The 23,120-nt window shown below is 38.8% G+C and overlaps 1 protein-coding gene across 10 annotated transcripts in view; it reads right to left on the reverse strand.

The window, feature by feature from the left end:
* ARHGAP28 (Rho GTPase activating protein 28) overlaps nt 1-23,120 on the reverse strand; it is a 240,748-nt gene that overhangs the window by 126,250 nt on the left and 91,378 nt on the right. The window contains exon 1 of one of the 10 annotated variants that reach the window (XM_053205733.1): nt 5,233-5,451. The exons of the other annotated variants lie outside the window; for them this stretch is intronic. The gene's annotated coding sequence lies outside the window, so the exon portion shown is untranslated. Of the gene's footprint in view, nt 1-5,232; nt 5,452-23,120 lie in introns of those variants that run through there. 10 annotated transcript variants of the gene reach the window in all.

Below are 23,120 nucleotides of genomic sequence, written 5' to 3' on the forward strand. Positions count from 1 at the left end.
TTTGGATCCTCTGTCCCCCTCTCTTTGACCTCCTCTCTATACTCCTCCCCTGCTTGTGCTCTCTCAAAAATAAATAAACATAAAAAGTAATAATAATAAAAATAAACATAAAGACACAAACAGGTTAAAAGTAAAAATATTTTTGGGGCGCCTGGGTGGCTCAGTCGGTTGAGCATCCGACTTTGGCTCAGGTCATGATCTCACGGTCCGTGGGTTCGAGCCCCGCATAGGGCTCTGTGCTGACAGCTCAGAGCCTGGAGCCTGTTTCAGATTCTGTGTCTCCCTCTTTCTCTGACCCTCCCCTGTTCATGCTGTCTCTCTGTCTCAAAAATAAATAAATGTTAAAAAAAAAATTAAAAAAAATATTTTTTAAAAGTCATGCTGGAAAGATTGAAAGCTAGATGGCTCTATTAATAACAGAAAAAGTTGACTACAAAGCAAAAAATATTATTAGAGATTAATAAAAATCATTTTATAATAGAAAAAAGGTCAATCAAGAATAAATAACAATCTTAAACTTTTAAACTCTGTACCAAATAACAGAGAATCAAAACATATAAAGCAAAAACCGATGGACCAGCCAAGAAAAACAGATAAAAATTATAATTACAGTAAGAGATTTCAAAACCCCTCTTTCAACAGTGTGGAGAACAATTACAGAGTAAATCAATTAAGTATAAAACGAAACTTACTTAATTGAAAATTAAAGAACACTCCACCTACCAATATCAGAATACATAATCTTCTCAAGTATGCATTTACCCATATAGATATTTGGTCCATTCAATCAGTGTCAATAAATTAAAAATAATTCAAGTCATAGAAACATATTCTTTGACTACAAATGAATTAAATTAGAAATCTACAGCAAAAATACATGTAGAAAATCCTCACAAATTTTGAAATCAAAAAACAAACTTCTAAATAACCAATGGGTCAAAAAAGAAAACAAGGTGAAAATATGAACTATAAAAGTATTAAAAATACAGCATTACAAAAGTGTGGGATACAGCAAAAGTAGGGGTTGGAGGGAAATTTATAGCACTAATCATCGGTATTAGAAAACATGAACATAGCTATCCAACCAGAGACTTCAGCTTTCACCTTAAAAAAATCAGAAAAAGAATAAATTAAACCCAAAGTAAGCAGAAAACAAATAACAAATCACTGAAACCAAATGCTTATTGTTTTAAAGATCAATAAAATTAATAAACCTCTATCCAGACAGATGAGGTAAAAGAGAAGACAAACTAGCAATGAAAAAGTGACATGACTACAAATTTTACAGATATTAAAAGGATAATATGAAAATATTATAAACAACTTTATGCCAGTAAGTTCAACAACTCAAGGGTGCCTGGGTGGCTCAGTCAGTTAAGCCTCCGACTTTGGCTCAGGTCATGATGTCGCAGTTCAAGAGCTGACCTCCACGTCTGACTCTGTGCTGACAGCTCAGAGCCTGGAGCCTGCTTCAGATTCTGTGTCTCCCTCCCTCTCTCTCTGCACCTTCCCTACTCACGCTCTGTCTGTCTCTCTCTCAGAAAAATAAATAAACATTAAAAAAATTTTGAAAAAAAAATAAGTTCAACAACTAAGATGTAAAAAACAAATTTCTTAAAAGACACAATCTACCAAAGCTCACTCAAGAAGACACAGATAATCTGAGTAGCCCTGTATCTATTAAACAAACAAATTGAATTTGTAGTTAAACATCTTCCTACAAAGAAAATTCCAGGTTCAGGTGGCTTTACCAGAGAATTCACCAAACATTGAAAGAAGAAATAATACCAATTCTACACAAATTCTTCCAGAAAATTAAATAGAAGGAAACATTTACTAACTCATTCTATGAGGCCAGCTTTACCCAAATACCAAAACAAGGCAGGTGAATAGATGAGAAGAAAGCCACAAATACCCTCCATGTATGCAGATGCAAACATTCTTGACAAAATTTTAGCAAATCAAATCCAAGAATATTTAAAAAGGAAAATGCATCATGACTAAGTGGAGTTCATCCTGGGAAAGCAAGGATGATTCAACATTTGAAAATTGTTAACTCATTTAATTCACTGCATTTAATTATCATCATTTAATTATTTAACAGAGTAAACAATGAAAATCACATGATCATCACAAGAGATACAGAAAATCACAAGAGATACAGAAAAAGCATTTGACAAAATCTAGCATCCATTCCTGTAAAAATAAACAAACACTTTGCAAATTAGGAATAGAACTAATAGAACTCAGCTTGTAAAGGGTATCTAGGAAAAACTCCTAAAATCATATTTAATGGTGAAAGACTGAATGCTTCCCCCACTAAGATCAAGAACAAACCTGGATGACTGCTATCACCACTTTTAATCAAGATTGTGCTGGACATTCTAAGCAGTGTAATCAAACAAGAAAAAAAAAGTAAAGGCATCCAGATTGGAAGGAAGAAAGTAAACTATTTTTACATGGAGATATCATGATTGTCTAGGTAGAAAACGCTACAGAATACAGAAAAAACAATACTACTAAAACTAACAAATTAGTTTAGCAAGTAACAAGATAAAGACCAATATACAATGTTGTAGACAACGTACAATACAAAAAGCAATTGGATTTCTACACATTAACAGTGAGTAATTAGAATCAACATTTAAAACCAATACCATTTTCTGGGCAGAAAACATGAAAAGACACTTCTCTAAAGAAGACATCCGGATGGCCAATAGGCACATGAAAAGATGTTCAACGTCGCTCCTTCTCAGGGAAATACAAATCAAAACCACACTCAGATATCACCTCACGCCAGTCAGAGTGGCCAAAATGAACAAATCAGGAGACTATAGATGCTGGAGAGGATGTGGAGAAACGGGAAGCCTCTTGCACTGTTGGTGGAAACGCAAATTGGTGCAGCCGCTCTGGAAAGCAGTGTGGAGGTTCCTCAGAAAATTAAAAATAGACCTACCCTATGACCCAGAAATAGCACTGCTAGGAATTTATCCAAGGGATACAGGAGTACTGATGCAGAGGGGCACTTGTACCCCAATGTTTATAGCAGCACTCTCAACAATAGCCAAATTATGGAAAGAGCCTAAATGTCTATCAACTGAGGAATGGATAAAGAAATTGTGGTTTATATACACAATGAAATACTACGTGGCAATGAGAAAGAATGAAATATGGCCTTTTGTAGCAATGTGGATGGAACTGGAGAGTGTGATGCTAAGTGAAATAAGCCATACAGAGAAAGACAGATACCATATGGTTTCACTCTTATGTGGATCCTAAGAAACTTAACAGAAACCCATGGGGAAGGGAAGGAAAAAAAAAAAAAGAGGTTAGAGTGGGAGAGAGCCAAAACATAAGAGACTGTTAAAAACTGAGAACAAACTGAGGGTTGATGGGGGGTGGGAGGGAGAGGAGGGTGGGTGATGGGTATTAAGGAGGGCACCTTTTGGGATGAGCACTGGGTGTTGTATGGAAACCAATTTGACAATAAATTTCATATATTAAAAAAAAATAAAATAATAAAATAAAATAAAAAAATAAAAAAAAATAAAACCAATACCATTTCCAAAGCATTAAAAATGTAAACTACATAGGAGGATAAATCTGACAAAAGATGGGTAAGACCTGTATACTGAAAACTATCAACATCGCTAAGAGGAATAAAAAAGACCTAAATAAATGGAGAGATATAACTGGTACATACATGGATTGGAAGATTCACTACTTTGTAATATTAATTCTCTTCAAATTGATCTATAGACTTAAAGCAATCCCAATAAAAATCCCAGCAGGCTTCTTTGTAGAAATTGGCAAGATTTCTAAAGGTCATATGGAAATACAGAGAACATAGAATAGCCAAACAACTATGAAAAGAAAGGAAGGAAGGAAGGAAGGAAGGAAGGAAGGAAGGAAGGAAGGAAGGTCAGAACACTTATAAAGCTACAAGAGAAAGCGATATAGTATTGACATCAAACACACTGAGATCCAATGGAACAGAATAAAGCCCCAAACTATATCTGCACCTATGCTGTCAACTGGTTTTCAACAGAGGTGCAAAGCAAATCAGTGAGGGAAAGAATTTTCTCAATAAGCAGCGCTGAAATAACTGAAGATCCACTTAAAAAAAAGAAGAAATAAAAAGAACTTCCATCCATATCTCATACCATATACAAAAATCAACTCAAAATGGGTCATAGACCTAATATAAAACCCAAAAGCTTTTAAAACTTTTAGAAGGAAAACATATAAGAAAACCTTTATGACCTTTGGTTAGGTAAGGATTTCAAAGGTAAGATACAAAAAGCATGACACATTAGATAAAACCTATATACCATGGACTTAAAATCTGCTCTTCAAAGATACCATTAAAAGAATGAAAAGAATGAACTTTTCTACAAGAAAGTATTTCCAAATCACATATCTCATAGTTGGATCCAGAATATTTAAAGAACTTTCAAAATTGAATAATGATAAAACAAGCAATTGAATTTTTATAATGGACTAATGACTTGAACACTTTACCAAAGAATAAAACTGTACATGTTGTTGAGAGAAAGATGAGATGTTGCATAAACCAAGAATTAAAATAAGTACCAGTTTCTCTAAGATACTGTCCCTGATCTTACCAGATGAAAATTATCTGCCAATATATGTCACTTACTGTTGTGTACTACATTGACTTGAGCATATGACTCACCTAAACTATTAGTTTTTAAAACTACTTGAAATTAGAAATTACATTAGATTTAATCTGACATCCCCCAGGATATCATAGTTCTTCACATGATGCCTGCTTCATCCAAGTAAATATCACATGTACAGAGATGGAAAAATAGTAGGTATATAGGGAAATTCCTTTTTAAGTGAATGTTGTAATGAAGAAATATGTTTCAGAGAATTATTTTATAGGTTGAGTCATTTTATAATTTCTCTTAATGTTCCAGAAGATTCTAAATTTTATTAAACAAGTAAGAAATCTATCTTCTTCTTCCAAGTTTAATACTTTTCCTTTAAACTCAAGGCTTCATTTAAAAAAAAAAAAACTTGTTTTTATAAAACCATTATCTGAGGTTAATCACTGTTCTCTAATTTCCTCTCTCTCATGGACCTCCAAATTGTAGAAATCAGTTCCAGGCAGTGCCAGCTCCCAAAAGATAACAAAGCTATGCTATTATGGAAGAGAAAAGGAAACAGAAGACTGAGGAGGCAGAGAAGGGGAGAAATACCACATACAATTTCACAGAAATCCAGAGTCCTTAAGTTGTATGTACTGCTCCAGAGACAACTGCCAGGATGATGCTAGCCTCAAACGATATTCTCAAGACAGGGATCCAGGACTTGACAGCCATCTTTTCTTTTCTAGTCTCAAAGTGACAGAGAACAAACTCCAAAAAGCATCAAAGTGACCTAGGTTTTTTTCCATTTCTCAAGTCTTGCTTCAGGTGGGGCAAGGCCACCTGATGCCAAAAGGGAAAAACAACAACAACAACAAAAAAAACACCAGGAGCTATCTTCCACAAAGCAGGGCAGATTTTGAAAACGGGTATATCTTACACAGAAAGTTAACCTTACATAACACCTGAACCCTAACAGACAAACAGGCAGGGATCTACTAGGCCTCCAAAGTCTATTTACTTTCAATAAATATTTATTGGACATAGGCATGTAAGTTTTGCCACTCTGCTGAGCTCTGAAATCTGCCTGCATAAACCTTATTTTATTGCCATTATCAGTTTCCAGAGCTCTCTACCAGCTGCCACCCTGGCTAGTATCTCATTTTCCATTTGTTATTTGTTAAATTTATACATTTACATTAATTTTTAATGACATGTAAAATCACAGAAGACTGTGCGTGTGCATATATACATGAAAAGGAGAAAGAAACACAAATAGATTCCGACAGACATTGGACTTTGCTCCTTTCATTCACCAAAGGCCTGATGGGACTTTGTTAAACAGGTTAACTTGCTGATCTCATTATTTATAAGAACTATAGGATATTGTAATGAGGTGTTTTTGAAAAGCAACAACAAAGCTGAACTTAACAGAATTTAGAAAGGAAAAAGGGGTGTGAAACATTAACTTTAAAAAAGTGCAGTTAATTGGTTACCACTGAATTTCTTAGCCTACATGACTACCTGACCTTTTCTGAAGAAAATGAGTAATATGTCCAATAGAAAATGTTGTATTCAAGTAAGTGGTTATTGATTTAGAAGAGGAAGCATTTTGAAGGCAGGGGCAAGAAGCTTTTAGAAAAGAAAGATTGATCTGTAAGGAAGGGGCCAGTGGGAAATGAGCAAGGCTGCCAAGGGGGCAGGAAGGCATGGGTTCAAGCTTAGCGTAAGTCCTGTTTCTCTCACTCAGGAGTACAGAGAGGGAAGATGAAGATTTGTAATGTAGGAAGGTAAGCCCACATGGTCTCTATATTCTCCCCAAAAATGTATATACATACGTGTATATTTTTACCCATACAGAGACATCTGGGTGTGCACATGTACATACTGTATTACCATTTATCAAGAACTTTCTGGTGAGTACTTGCTAATAGAGCCTTACTGGCTGTCTACTCCTAGGATCTATTGCTCTTGGTAGGCACCTGGACCTAAGAGGTATTAAATACCTGGAATATCGCCCTTGCGTGCTCCTATACATTTTGTTAACCATTTCTATCCATCCATTTACCAGACTGTCCTCAAACACAGAAAATGCCTATAGGTCTTAGATGTGATAGTTTGGTTTTGCCACCTGCTATAATTAGAACTTAGACTTCAACGTTATACATGAAATATAAGGGTATAACTGTTACCTGGCTGTATGTTTTAAATCTTTCCTTACGATGTCCCAGGCATTGGTCTGGATCTCACAAGTGCTTAGGGAGGCCCAACCTCTATAAATATGTGGTCACCCTTTATGTGAATGAATGGGAACTTAGGGCCCCAAATGCCTTTCACCTTAAGGGTTGGGCTACACCCAGCTAGCCCAATAAAAACGTGGGACGTGACCCAGAGCAGGGGTCAGTGAACTACATGTGGACAATTCCGGTCTGCTGCTGCCTTTTTAAAGACAGCTTTACTGACACATAGCCACTCCCACTTGTTTGAGTATAGTCTATGGTCACAGTCACTTGTGCTGCAGTGGCTGAGTTGAATAGTTACAAAAGAGATCTTATGGACCACAAAGCTGAAAATATTTACATCTGGCCTTTTACAGGAAGCCTGCTGACCCCTGACCCAGAGCAAATGAATGTGTGCAGGGTACAGGCTGCTGCCATGTGCCTGCCTAAGACACAGCAAGAGAAATCCTCTCCCTTCCCCAGATCACAAGAGCAGACCATTTCCTGAGCAGCCATGGCTGTTAGAACAACACTCTCCCACTTCTCCACCAGGAGCACAGGCTGTACCCCACTGGAGCTCTGAGAAACTCCAAGACCTGACTCGCCTTGCTGGAACTTGGGAAGGACAGGAGGCTCAGTTAAAACTTGCTGGTGCATTTTTCGTACTGAGTCTGAATCCTTGTAGAAAAGCCCATTCATCTAGAGAGAATAGTGCTCTGAGCTCCACTCTTTGATTTAGAAAATTAGTCTTTAATAAAACAAATATGCAAGAAAATACGCTAATGGCAATCTGTGAGAATAAGATTTCAAGGCTTCAGTTGATTTCTTCAGAATGCCTGTTTAAACCTGCTTAATATTACTTAATGCATCTAGGAAAAAAGGATAATTGAAAAGTTAAATTGGTCATGTAATTTTAAAAGGTGTGTATTTTTACATATACATAGGGGCTCAAGTTCTGTTAAATGACCAAAAAGCAAGATCGGAAATATAAACTTTAGATCTGTTAGTGAATCTTAGGAATGTATAAGAAAAACTTAAAACCACTGTGACTTTTTTAGTATCACAACCTAAGGAACACAAGGCACTCTACAACAAAATTACTGGAGCACAGATGTGTCTGCAAGGGACCCAACATGATGTCACGGGCCAGTGGAGGGTGAAGCTCCTCCTGGCGGTACTGATCAGTTCTAACACCCCTCTGCAGCTCACAGCACCATTGCCTCGTTTTCCTATCACATGCTGAAGGTCAATGAACCAATTCTCAAAAGTGCAATTTCTCTAGCATTTCTGAAGTGGGGCAAAAACATTTAAGCAAAAGCCACTGCGATTTACTTATCACATTATGAAGGAAAAAAAAAAATGGACCTGAACAAAACTTGCTGCTCTATTATGAAACTGAGTTTGTGGGGAGGGGCAGAGGGGCTGGGAGAGGAGTATTCATCATGTGTAGGGAGGTGTGCTGTGAAAACTAAGAACTTGGAAGCTATTTTAAGTGCAGTCAGTTTGCTGTATATCTATTTTGCAACATCTCAAGTCTAGGATTACACACCATACACATTCTCTTAAAGAGAAATACTGTTTGACTTTAAGAGGGAAAATAGCTTAACAGTGTTTGTTATCTAATATTTTTGTTTTTCCTAATTGAAAATGAATAAAGAATACAATTAACTTCATGATTATATAAAATGTAACCCCTCTCTCCCCTTAATAACCACTGCATGAATGACCTAATAGAGGCTTGAGCAAGTAAAGCTCAAGTAACTCTCACAATGATGAATGAGTCCGGGTATAAAATTTTCCATTCATGTTGTGAATTATATTTTCTGAAGTCCTTCTTAATTACCCTTAACCTTCGTGGGCCTCCCTGAACGAATGATGAGTCTAGATCAAATCCTCAGCATACTGAAATGAAATACACATCCTTTACTAATGACAGCAAACAGAGGGTGACCTGCCACCTTTTAAATATCACTGCCAAGAAATACATACTGTGCTTTACAATTCATGGTGTGGATTCCCATGGAACTGAAGTGGGGGAAGGAAGGAGAGCAGAGAAAGCCATTTAAACGGTTCCCAGAAAATTAACTATAATTCTGTATTCTCATTCACTCAGAACATACCCCCAGAACCCTGGATTTCACTTTTATTCCACATTGTTTCTATTCACCTCAAGTGTGCCCATTTCCCTTAGGCAGGGGAAGGCAGAAAGAGGAAGAAAAAATAAACATGAAATGAAATAGAGGTATATATAAGATTATCCATGGTCTGAACACTTAAAGTAACCGTTCATAGATACACTGGAGAAGCAATTTCCCTCATTTGTCATTACTGTGAGCATAAGAAGACCCTGCCTATTCTTATATTCCAAGGTCTTCGATATTAAATCATGGTCCATAACAACTATGGATGCTGTATTTTTTTTTGGGGGGGGGGGACAGAGAGAGACAGAGCATGAACGGGGGAAGGGCAGAGAGAGAGGGAGACACAGAATCGGAAACAGGCTCCAGGCTCTGAGCCATCAGCCCAGAGCCTGACGCGGGGCTCGAACTCCCGGACCGCGAGATCGTGACCTGGCTGAAGTCGGACGCTTAACTGACTGCGCCACCCAGGCGCCCCTGGATGCTGTATTTTGTGGTATTTTAGGGTTTCACATTTATCACATCTCATATGTATTTTAACTATGAAGAAAGGTAAGCCTCAGATGTTAAGTGACTTGTCCAAGGTCACATGACTTAAAATTGAATGGTCTTTCAGGAAGATCTGTGGAAAGATTTTGCACCCAAAATGATCGGTATAAGTGACACAAAAATCATCCAGAATAAATGAGGCATTTCTTTCACGATCCTCATTATGTTCTGCTTAATGTTTAAAATATAAGTTTGAACCAGGTAATTAGAAGCATCGGCCTGGAAGCAGCTTTTAAGGAACAGATTTTGTGCATAAGCAGGCTGAAAACTGGCTAGATCAGAGCCATTGGTAAGGGGAACTGCAACACTGTGTGTCTAATGAATTAACCTAAGAACCTATAGTTGAGAGAGGACAGAGGGATTGGAGCGATTTATGTAGAAACAGTGGACAAACTGTACCATCTGACTACGGAGAGAGAACCACAGAATTCTACAGAGGTCATGATTGCTACACGATTACGTGATTTCCCCTCTATTTCTTGCTTAGGCAGAACTCTAAAGACGAAGAAGGACCATTTGACACTGTGAACCTATGCTTCTCTCTTGGACTTCTCTCTCTCCATAGGGAGTGTTCTGGAATGCTGTGGGAGGGCTTTTGGATAATTGCAATGACTGGGGCTCTTTCTGGTATTTAATCATCAGTGCCAGGAATGCTAGGAGTCCTACAATGCAGTGGACAGTCCTGTACCAAAAAAGAATTGTCCTGTGTCACACATGAATTTCATATACCCTGCTGGATATTCACCACAGCTGAAAGACCTGTTTATAATAGTTGGAACCTAAAGCCTAATTCAGCTAAAGTATTTTTTATATACTGAATTTTCCATCGACACAATTATAGTAAAAATTGATAGGAAACTGTATTTACTTTTTTAATTTTTTTAAGTGTTTATTTTTGACAGAGAGAGAGAGACAGAACACGAGCAGGGGAGGGGGAGAGAGAGAGGGAGACACAGAATCAGAAGCAGGCTCCAGGCTCTGAGCTGTCAGGACAGAACCCGACGCGGGGCTCGAACCCATGAGCCGTGAGATCATGACCTGAGCCGAAGTCAGACACTTAACTGACTGAGTCACCCAGGTGCCCCAGGAACCTGTACTTGCTTTTGTCTGAATATTCACCATTCTGGAAATTTATGTCATGTGCAGCGATACAGCTCATGTGGACTCGTCTCTACTCGCAGCATCCCCAACCATGGTACTTCTATGTATCAGAATAACCATTTGACTCTTTCCTCATGTCATCTCATTTAGTTACATCCCAGTGTTTACATATCAAAATACTTATTATATAAAATAGAATTTCATTTTCTTTATAGTATAGTTGGGCTATTATACTGATTTTTAAATTATGGGCATTGGTATATTATATTATCTATAAATTTCATTTGGGGATGGTCAAGGAGACAATGCGTCTGATAGAGTTGACAGCCAGGGCTTTAGACCATTTTTTCTTTTCTGGAAAATGTCACTCCTGGCCTCTGCAACAATGCTAACTCCTGGTTTTCCCAATCACTCTTCGCCTATTTTCATGGCTCCTCTTGTCCCCAACTCTTAAAAGCAGCAATGTTCCCCTGAATTTCCTCCCCCACCCCTCTATTTTTACTGACATCTCTCTCCCTCTTGTGTGACTCTGACCAGCACTTTCTTGCCAAACTGCTCTCAAATCTAGACTGAGTTTTCCACCCCTTTTTCTGATTTCACACCATAATTTTAGTTGCCCACTGTATACCACTTGGGTTTTCTCCCAGTACAGTCTCTCAAATGCAGCTAGCTCCACACAGAGCTCATTTTCTTCCCTGCAAAGTCTATTCCTCCTATATTCTCTTTTCCCTTGGCTGGTGGTGATATAGCTTACCAAGTCTGCCAAATTAGAAAACTGGGATCATTTTAGACCAATTCACATTTTTTACTGCCCCAAAGCAATTGTTCACCAAATCCAACCAAATTATCCTATAACTTGAATATTTCTAAAATCTAAAGCACAAGTTTTTAATACTTTTTCTGAAATGCAACACAGTAGCATTAAAGTCTTAATGTTAAGTGTGATTTAACTCATTAATTCTACTTCTTATAAGCCTATAGAAATAACAGTTTTAGACAACTTTAGGCACAAAGATGTTAAATATAAAGTTATTTATGAAAATTTGGAAACAACCAAAAGGAAAGGATTTGTTTTTTTACTGTGCATCCATACAAAAATGATTCTGTAACCATTAAAATTACACTAATGGAGCATCTTTATTATAACAAGAAATGCTTTTCACAGTGTTAAATGAAAAATCAGGACCTAAAATTACCTTTACCCTTTAAAATATGCAGAGAAAAGTGGAACAAATCATTAATGGTGGCTACCTCTCATGAAAGGATTGTAGATTATTTGTATTTTCTCTTAATGTTTTTCTGTGATCTTCCAGATTTTCCACAAGGTTCATGCTTTTCCTATAATTATTTTAAGTCCTTTTCAAGTCTCATCAATGGTGCCTGTACCATAGTTCAGCCTCCTAATGCACTTTTCTTGCTTCCTGTTTCCTTTCTCTTCAGTCCATCCTCCAGGCTACTATGAAATGAATCATTTCAAAGTGCAGATTTGTTCATGGAGCTCCCTTTTTGCTGGCTTCCTACCATGCAAAGGTCCAGGACTAAATGAGTAAGCATGTCATAAAAAGGTCGGACAGCCTCTCTCCAAGTCTGTTTTTTCAGCTTCATACCCTGTAATTCCTCACCAACAAACACCTTCCCACTTCTGCTTGAACAAGCCATGGACTATGGCATTGTTTTGCAAGGATTTTTCTTTGACAGGAATGCCCCCTTTTCCCCTTTGCTGCCAGGTCAAGTAACATATCTATCCTTTAAGATGCAATTCAAATGCCATTACTTCTCTGAAGCTTTTGCTGACAATTGGGAGCCATTTACACTCTCCTCCCAAACACTGTTATGGATTCTGTATTTTAGCACTTATCTCTTGGTGTAAGAAAGAGCCAAAGAGAAGAATTCCTCTTTGTGGGAAAATACTGTGTCTCAGTCATTGTTGTATCCCAAGCTCTGACACACAGTCTGGCACACAACAGGCACTCAGAAAGTATTTGATGAATGACCGAAGTAATGAATGCAGCCCAAAGCTGTAGGAAGAAAAACAACGAGTACCTCAGATAAGCAGCTGGCCTGGAGAAACTAAAGGCGAGCTATAGTTTCTGACTACACAAAAGGCAGAAGGAACCAGAATGTGTTGAAAGTAGAACTACTCAAGTTAGTTATAAAGGGAAAATGACAGATGGGTTATGCAGTGATTGATAACTACTGGAGATTGCTGGAAAAGATGGATTAAACTATTACATTAAAAAATCTCTTGTGCCTTCATATTTGAAATACAAAAATCTTTGAGAGTTGTGCCTAACACCTTTAACAAAGAATCACAACTGTGATTAAAAACAAAAAAGAATCATAACTGTGATTAACTGTGTTTTTGTGTAGTAAAACAAAATAGCCACGGAATGCCTCTGGGAAGCTGAGACACCAGAGTGATGTTCAAGGTATCATCTCTTTGCACATTACACCTTTTTAAAATCTTAATGCCTGGGCTATATTCCAGATCAACTGGGGCCCAGATATTCACCATTTTTTAAAAGCTCCCACAATGGAGAATCACTAATCTATATGAAAACAGTTTCCCCAAATGTAGGCTGCATCCCTAAAAGGAAATAAGTATTTTCATGATTATGGTCACTGATAATCTCATTCCTAAAAAGAGAGCAAATGACATACCCTTGGTATTAAAGAAAAGTAAATAACAATGCAGCTTAAAGAACTTCACTCAAGGGATGTTAATTTTTATTTTAGTTGATTTTTTTTCCTATTCTCAAAATACATCTTCAATACAAAACTCAAACCTGAATAAATGATCATATTGGAATACTATATTCTAACATCATATTTCGATATTTTAAGGCCAAAGGAAAAAACTTGGAGAATAAAAAATTTTATGGTAACAAATAAGCTCTAAGAAGAAAATTTGCTATTTTAGGGATTTTCTTTTCCCATAGAAAAAGTTTAATAGCTTTGAACGGCAGTTCTTGGGGTCAGGAGATTGTTTTAATCCTTTTGATCAAATTTTAAATGGTACAATCTCACATTATTTTTAAGGGATTCACCTATCAATAGAGGAACATTGGCATGATTGTTTTGAAGAACGAAGAGAACTCTGGTCAGTCACCCTAAGTGGACGTGTGATAGGGGGTCAAAGAAGGGCAACAGTGGGGACAGTGAACTGGGAAATGAGGCTGGTAGGGTAAACTGAGTTCCCACTATCCTGTCCTGAGGGCTATTTTCCTCTGGGTTCTCACATTTTACCCTTAGTGTTGCCAAATGTCCTGACTTGGGTATATACTCATCCCCTTTTAGATTCTGGCATAGTTAGGAAAATTTTCTTTAATTTTTCTTTAAGTGTACATGAACACGATAGCTTTTCAAAACAAAAAATCCTTACTGAAAACTAGAGAATGGTGGGGGAAAGAAAATGAAATGGTAAAAAAAAAAAACAAAAACAAAACAGGAAATCTATAGCAAGCATATAATAAGCATATAATATATAAGAAGTATATATATATATGAAACATATATATATGAAACATATATATATGTATATATATATAATGTATATAAAATAAGCATATAATGGTATAAGCACATGACCAATAGTGGCTAACAGTGAACTTTAGCTGGTATAAACTGGCAACTCTATAAATCATTATCCTGGTCACTTGATCTCAAAATGCTGTTTTGTTTAACTGACTTTTCCTCCTCCATTTAAAGATAAGCACCTTACTCCCAATCTGTCCCCACCACAACCTCCAATAACATTCTCCTTATTTTATTTTTTTAATATTTATTTGTTTTGAGAGAGAAAGGGAGAGAGTGCACAAAACATGCAAGGGAGGGGCAGAGAATGAGAGGGAGAGAGAATCCCAAGCATGGTCCTCAGCGCAGAGCCTGACACAGGGCTCAAACTTATGAACTGTGAGATCATGACCTGGGCCAAAACCAAGTGTCGAACGATTAATCAACTGAGCCACCCAGGCATTCCAGACTTCTTATTTGAAACCATTGTGTTATCTCCTAGGGGAGTATTTTTCAAAAAAATTTTAACCTCAACCCCTATCAGGAATAGAATATATATATCTATCTATCCAACACACACATGCATCACACATGCAACAAATATAAACTTCATGGGAGTCTCATTATGTATGATATACTATGACATATTTCCTTTTCTATTCCATTTTTTCAAATACTGATAGCTAGCTACCTATTAAATTGATTGCATGACCTACTACTGGGTAGTACCAGCAATAGTACTGAAACCAAGCGAAACCTGAAGATTTCCACCTTGTCTAATGCTCACATTAACACGAAGCTCATTTACACATCGAGGGCATAATCCCTTTTGTCAGTTTCTCGATTCTGTCCACTTCTCTGGAATTCTCAGAACCTACCGGTTGGTTCGGTTATGTCCTACATAGTAAGGACGATGAGAAACCAGGGAGGTAAGAATAACAGAGCCACAGTCAACTGTATGTGCTGACAGACTCCAACCCAAATTCCAGCAGAGGAAGCAGAGAGCAGGGAGCAACATGCACTGGTCTAAGGCAGCATCTGGGCTGAAGAACAGAATGCTGGGCTCCAGAATCCAGAATGATGAAGACATCTTTTCTCTTGTCACTCAGTTCTAGCGCCAGGAAGAGGTGGCAAAACTGGGTGAAGAGTATGTTTTGAGTAACACTCTGGTCCTCTTGAATGAATCGATGATTAAATCAATATTCACAGGCCTAAGCCAATCTCCTTTTAAAAAATTCATCATTGTATAAAAAAACTGTCCCCCACTTTACTTGGGTAATTTGGAACCTGTGTTATTTCATTTACATGGATTATGCAGAGACTTGAAAGGAAACGTTACTTACAGGTGACAAAAGATGGGGGTCTTATTGGGAACTCCTAAGGGAACCCTTATGAAAAGGGCTTTAGATTCTTTAACAAGCAGTGAAATTAATTCCAAGAACAGCTTATGAGGTAATTAGTACGGGTTTTTTTTCTCCATGAATTTCCTTCCAGAAAAAATCAGCCCCTTAATTTCTTTAGGGCCCTGCTTGTCTGTAAGCATCAATACAAATGGCTCTGACTCCACAGACTGCTGACGGTTCCTAGGAGAGACACTGCTATTTGTCATATGTGACATTAGGATGAAGTGTGAGGACAGGGGATTACAATTAGGTATCTTTACTCAAGGTTGTCAAATGTGACTAGAATCAGAAAACACGATACTTTCACAGGATTTTACAGGGGAACTTCCTCACATTCACCAAGCGTATTCATACTTAGTTTGGTAACTCTGGCCTTTGTTTCCACCTCATTTTGTTCCTATCTCCTGCTGTCTTGGCACTGACTATGAACATGTCTTCATTCCTTTACTAAGTCCAGTTGAAAGCAGGCATGCGGTGCCTCATTCTTTGTGCCCTTAACATCTATGACAGTACACACTTGGACTTTAGAATGGGTTTAATAACCCATTACATGAACAAATAAGGAGAGGGATATAATGGATGTGAGTCTTGTTATGGAATGGAGGGTGGGGTGAAGGTTGAGAGCAGGGCAGGAGAAGCAAGGGGAGTTATGGACTTTCCCTAGATATGAAAGAGCAAGCAAGTTTAAACCCAACAGGGCTCCTGGCTACTTACTCCCTTAGGAGGAAACTTATTTCTAGAGCAGGGCTTCTCAATCTTTAGGGTGCAGAGAAATCACCTGAGAATCTTGTTAAATGCTTCTGATTCAAGACTCTGATTCAGAAGTCTGGGGCAGAACCTAAGAGTCTCCATGTCTAACAAAGTTCCCAGGGGTTACAAAAACAGCAGGTCCACAATTTAGACACACCTCAAGAAGCAAGGTGGCCTGGGACCTGTGCTCTAACATCTGTAACTGCATCAATTTGAGGTCCTGGGAGGAAGCAGATAGCAAACTCAAACAGAGAAACTGAGATCTTGCCAAGATATGAGCAGCTTAAGGGATACCAGCAAGAAAAAAAAAATTAAGGAACTTAAGGCTAGCGACTGGGAGAATGAGCCATCATCAGCCCCAGACCAAAACAAAAGGGGGAAAAGGAAAGAGAGGTTACCAGAACTAAAGAACTTTGGAGCTGGGACAGGAAGAGCAGTGTTCTCAAGTATCTTAGGTAGAACACAGATACTTCCCAGAGTGTGAGAAGTCTCACTCCTGTCCTAGCTTCTGATACCCTACGGTGATTTCCCCTGGCCAGACCCAACTGGGACCTTGAGGGCAAGGTTGCAGGGGGGGGGGGTGGGGGGGTGGGGGGTGGGTGGGTGTTGGGGGTTGTAAGTGACCCCCAAAACAAGAAAGAAGGGAGAGTAGACTGGAAGGCACAGGGAGCTATCCAGCAGAGGAACTTTGACCAATTTAGCTATTATTCCCTATGGTTAAAAGTAAATACCCTTACAAGTGAGTAAGCCTTGTCTAAGGGGGCTCCAGATAAAAGACTGCCATGAATCCCTGTTGCTTTCTGTTAGGCAATCTTTAGGAAGAAAAGAACCTCAAGGAGTTTGGTAAGTAGGGGCAGCTTTAAAGATAAAAGAAAAACAAGCTGAATGCCTGAGGCAGAGGCAAAAAGGAAGTGCTGGGAAGGCATTAAAAGACCAGCTCTGGAACTTAAGAACACAGTGGCCCCTACAGACCTTGGAGAAACAGGACTGGCAGGTTGGGGGTGGGGGCTGGTTTCAAAAACACGCTATCTAAAATCCTCCAAATCCTTTTTAGAATTTAAATGCAATATCACTGGTAGGTTTCCAAGATTTGGGGAAGAAAGCAGACCCAAGGAAAACTAGAAACAGTAAGCACTATGACTAAATAGTTCTTAAGAAAACCCAACCAGAAGTCTGGAAGAGAAATTCAATTATAATTATATGCATGTGTGTATGAGTATATACATGTACATACACATATTAGATTCCTCATTAAAGCTTCAATCAAGGCTCTTAGGGAAACATTAAGAAATGGAAAGAGCGACATCTTCATCTTTGGGTTTTCAACATGTTAAAAACCCATATTCTTTTACCCTAAAAAGCAAAACCAGTGTCTTTTCAGCCCCCACCCCCCACCAGGGATGTGCTTTGTTCCTCATCAGTAACAGTAGGACAATATGAAACACAACGGTCCTTCCAAGGTGTGACGTCAGCCAAAAATGCCCAGAATCTTAAGAAGTGAGAGCCCAATCTGGATCCCGACTGATGAGTCAGATCTGAGTGCCCTTTGCCAGGATATGATACAATGTCGACTGGCGCAGTCCTTCTTCACCATCTCCACCCCCTTCCCTAAACCCATATTCCAAGAGATATGGGGTAGTTAGTTCACCACTGGCCCCAGGGGAAACTGCAAGGAGAAAAAAAAAAGGCAAACAAAGATTTCAAATTCTTGGTTCCAGTTCAAATGAAAGACAAAAGTTGTTTTGAAAAGAGATATAAACTGGCAGAACAAGTTTTTTGTTTCTTGTGTGTGTGTGTGTGCGCGTGTGTGTGTGCACGTGTGTGTGTATATATGTGTTATGTGTTTTCTTACCACTCCATTCTACACTGGGAAGATGGGAAAAATTTGGAGAGAAAAAAAGAGTATTATAGGCCATCAGACCATGCATTCTGTGATCTGTCCCCAAAATAAAGCTCCAGTGTATCAGAGTGGGATTTGGGGTCAGCACAGGTTTCCCACAAAAGTTTGGGAGGATCTAGCAGGATGTGTGCTTTCTGCCTCCCTTCTTTAACTGTTAAGGGAGGCAGATGCAGAGACACCCTGTGTGGCAAGGGCAGTAAGAATGGGTAGGAATGAGCTTGGTGAGCTAAGGCAGTCAGGAGTTGTCTGTCCTGCCTAGGGGTGCTGATTTAGTTGACAGAGAGAAAGAGGAGAGTGACTGATTCTCCATCTGGCTGGAGATAAAGGTCCTGATAGCAGGGGCCACCAAGCAGGTAGTTCATAACAAGGATCCAGGTGGGAGGTACACCCATGCCCACAGAACCATAGACGTATCTGAGGAGCTCCACATCCAATTCCATCAGAGTCAGGGGGTCACTTTGGGGCTCTGAGAAGTCAGGGGAAAGAGAGGAGGCTGAGTTCAGAACACAGGTCCCCTGACTGCCTCTACAGCAGTACTTAAAGCAACATCCAACAAGGAAGGGATGGAGGGGAGACAGAAAGATCCTGAATATTCCTGAGTCTTAACCAGAAGAAACTTAGAAAGCGCTAAATTGAATGGAGCAGACTGGCTGTGGCTGTAACTAGATTAACTTTTTCTGCTATCTGTCAGAAATGGGGGATTAGAGTTAGAATATAAATTTCATTGCCAGAAATGAAGAAAATTATATCCTGTGACTGTGAAATTCATGTGCATTACAAGACTGATTGATTTTCCTCAGCCTCCATTTCTTTAATGTTATATGTGAATATTCAGCTAAGGTCAAATTGTACCCAGAAGCAGCAGCCCCATGGTCTGACTTCTGCAAATACCAGAGGAGCAGATTCTGGCTGGCCATCTGGCCTTGACCTTGGATCTTTTACCTGAGCTCTAATTTAGAGCTGGGGTAGCTTTATAGGTCCAACCGAGGCTCAAGAAGAGGGCCCGGCCTGGAAGCACGTGGGCTCAGGCAGGTCCTTGGTCCTTCCTGAGAGATGGAATGCACCATCGGTCCCTGCTTACACGAGTCAACATGCTTCCAGCTCCGCTGCTCACAGGAGGGGCCTGACCCCTCTGCTCACCTCTCCTTTCCAAAGTTTTGCTGCAGCCTCTTATTTTTTCTGCAGTTTACCAAACAACTCCAGTTCATAAAAATCTCTTTTATATAAACTAGGGACTCTTGGGTTCCACGTCAGTGACATTTTGGGTTCTCTTTGACTTACTTTTGTAGCAAGATGAAGTTCTGTCAGAGGTTTGTTAGAGGTTTGTTAGAAAGATGCACATTAGCCAGTCATTTTGAAGCAATAAAGAACTGTCAGGGGTTTACATAAGTCTTGACAAATGAATTTTTACAACTAACTAACCCATTTTGCCAATAGTGAGGATGTTCAAAACGCTATACACGAGGAGACCAATATTTCTGCTGTCCACAAGGACTGGCAAGCATGACCTTTGCCCCAGAACCGGGGCAGGTATTGTTCATAAAGGGCTGTTTAGGGGATTACAGTATACCCTTACCCTGGGACTCTGGGAATTATATACTGAAACTTTGTAGCATTCTGATAAAAACAACATGGAGAGCCCAGAATACAAGAACTATGTTGGTATGTTGGTTTTATGAAAATCGAGTAGCTGCAATGGTAAAGGCTCTTGCAATCTGGTTCTACCCAAAGAAATGTGAAAAACATATGTAACTCCTGAAAATGTCTAGCTTGCCAGGACTATTATTCATTTTCTATCATGCAAGTTCCATAGCCCTGATCAGCAGGCCAAGGAGGATACATGTGCTTACTTGCAGAGCTTCAGTATCTATCTCAATATGCAGTTTAGGGGAATTTCACCAATAACATAACGTAGGGTTGTGTTTTTTTGAGAGAAGGATAGAGAGCAAGCAGGGGAAGGGCAGAGAGAGAGAGGAAGACAGAGCCCTAAGCAGGTTCTAAGCCATCAGCGCAGAGCCCGATGTGGAGCTTGAGCTCACGAACTGCAAGATCACGACCTGAGCCAAAATCAAGAGTCAGATGCTTAACCAACTGAGCCACCCAGGTGCCCCCAAAATATAGGGTTGTTTTTATACACAGTACATAATGCACCCTTCAATAGTGTCTGGGCCCAAACTAAATTTGATATTTATGATGGCCTACAAAAAGGCCTGGGCTCTTATGTCTGCATGATTGTATGGCAAGAACATTAAATGAAAAACCTCTACTATAAAACTCAGGCAAGCATTCTTTGAGACCTGGGCTGGAGAGAAAGGAAATGAACACACCATAATTTCAACAGATGGATTCAGATGTTCTGACTCCTGCTTAAGTTGCGGAGTTAGGCCAGCCATCTGCTTACAGATGTGAAGTAGTGATTCTGTACAAGGAAAGGAGGGATATCCTAAAAAAGTAGTCTTCCAGATGCATTAGAAGGAACTGCTGTGATAGGGCCATATCCCCTAATATCAGAGAATCTATTATTCACAGGACCATATAGTTAAGAACTGTATTACATTCGGGAAAGTCTGATTAAAAACATTTCCAGAGAATGCAACACTCACAAAGGTATTTAAAACAGAATAAAACAGAGAAAGTAATCCTAGTCAGGGCACCTAGGTGGCTCAGTTGATTAAGTGGCCTACTCTTGCTTTTGGCTCAGGAGATGATCTCACGTTTATTAGTTTGAGCCCTGTGTTGGGCTCTGCGCTCATTGAGCAGAGCCTGTTTCAGATTCTCTGTCTCCCTCTTTCTGTCCCTCTCACGTGCATGCATGCTCTTTCTTTCTCAAAAATAAGTAAATGTTAAAAAATTAAAAAAAAAGAAAGTAACCCTAGTCGATGTGCAATAATACTCAGCAATTACCCAACATTCGGTAAAATCCCTACTGAACATCCTCAACAATTCTATGAAAAATATTACCAGTACTATTAAAATTTCTTTTCACAGATAAAAAAATAAAGGCTTAAGGAGAGTTTGTCACTCATCTGAGGACCCATAGCTGGTAAGACTAAGATGTCAGTCAGATGTAAGATGTAGGATTCAAACTCAGGCAATAGGACCCCAGAACCAAAACTCTTTGCCCTGTGCCTCAGGTATTTCCCCCAGGCTACCTGCACTATTGTTACCTCTCTTGGGTGGTCACTAATAGCGGTCTATGAATAGGCAACATGGCCAGTTTTCAGGGAAGTTCCTCCTCACTACCAAAAGAGCAAACCACAATAGAATAAAAGCATTCATATAGTTCTAGGGCCTAGGAAGCTACCAGTCAGGTTTCCAAGACGTTTCACAAGAAACTTGGAGTTCATTAAGGGATTGTTGGACATTTCATGTGGATTATATCACTGCACTAATTTATTTTGAAACTAGAAATGTAATATGCAAACTTTATGAAAAAAATATCCTAAAGTAAAGCTGGGACATCTAATGACTGATTTATGAGTGAGTTATACATATCTCCAGACTATACCACTCTTTAGTCAATTTACAGAGAGAAAACTATTTCCCAAGTTCAGAGTCGATCAATCCTCTGCGAGTGATACTAGTAAAAATCAACAGCTAATAGCTTAGCCCCTGTCCAAGAAAGCCAACATAAAGAACAGCTTATAGTCATGTTGACAAAAGATTGGGAAACATCTACTCCAATCAAAGAGTCCACAGTGTAGCCATCAGATTAAAACACCATTAAGGAGGGTCAAACCTTCAATATTGGGTTTTGTCCCTCATCCTCTTCCGACATTTCTTTACTTGCAGTACCTGAGCCCCTCCCCATGACCATATCCATTGTTGTGGCTTCACTTACTGGCTGAGGATTCTCTACTCTTTGGCCAGATCACTCTTGAGCTCAGATTCTTCAGGATGTCAAATCATCTTCATATGTTCTCCTTTACCTGAAACTCATCATGTCCAAAATCAGCCCCTCCTTTTCCCCAGCCTCAGGAACCACATCACTACAACTCTGACATTTTTCACACCTCCCCCATCTTTGCCCACCATACTGGACAGGTCCATAAATTGGGCCAAATCTGAGAGACACATCTCTCAAAACATCTTTTTTTTAATTTAGTTGTATATCTAGTATACAAATTTATGATATGTCAGCTACTGCACACCTAACTTGTCTCCCAATATCTTGCTCTGCCATTTTAACATCCTTTACATAAATCTGCAAAGGTTGCTTAAACAAAAATTATATAAGGCCATTCTTTTGTTAACTGTTCCAAACTGTTCCAAACTCATTAGCCGGTATAAAAGTATCTTTACAACCTGCCTTAGCTTACCTTTTCGAACTCATCTTACCCTACTCCAATCACAATTGCTACAATTCATCCATAATAATCTAATAAGGGATCCTTTAAGTAGGCTGGTAAACAGGAATCAATGACAAGAGAGTATAGTGGTTAAGAAAGAGGGCTTTTCAGTTGGACTGACTGATGTGAACTGAATCACAGATTTACCACAAGTAACTTATGTGTTCACTCTGAGACCTGACCTTCCCTTGTCTCAAAAAAATGGTTATGATGGTTATAACCATCATAATAATGGTTATAACATAACCATATATAATGGTTATAACATAAGGTTATCATCAGAACTAATTAAGATAATCTGTTACCTATTATAATACTTCCTCCTCATCAGATATATCTAAGAGTAAATTTTCAAAGAAGAAACACTTTGTACAAGTATATTATTATTAGTTAATTGTTGTCCTCAAGGCTTATATTCGTTAGTTTCTAGAGGTTCTTGAAGAGACAGTTTGGAAAGAGAATTTAAATAGTTTTGTAGCAATTAAGAAACATCCTGTTGAGGCTCTTCTACTACCCAGTTTTCTATGCCACTGACTTAGTAATTCACTGAGTACATAACTATAATATGCCCATATTATATTACCT

Source organism: Acinonyx jubatus, chromosome D3 (genome assembly GCF_027475565.1).
Source record: "Acinonyx jubatus isolate Ajub_Pintada_27869175 chromosome D3, VMU_Ajub_asm_v1.0, whole genome shotgun sequence".
In the NCBI taxonomy this organism is placed as follows: domain Eukaryota; kingdom Metazoa; phylum Chordata; class Mammalia; order Carnivora; family Felidae; genus Acinonyx; species Acinonyx jubatus.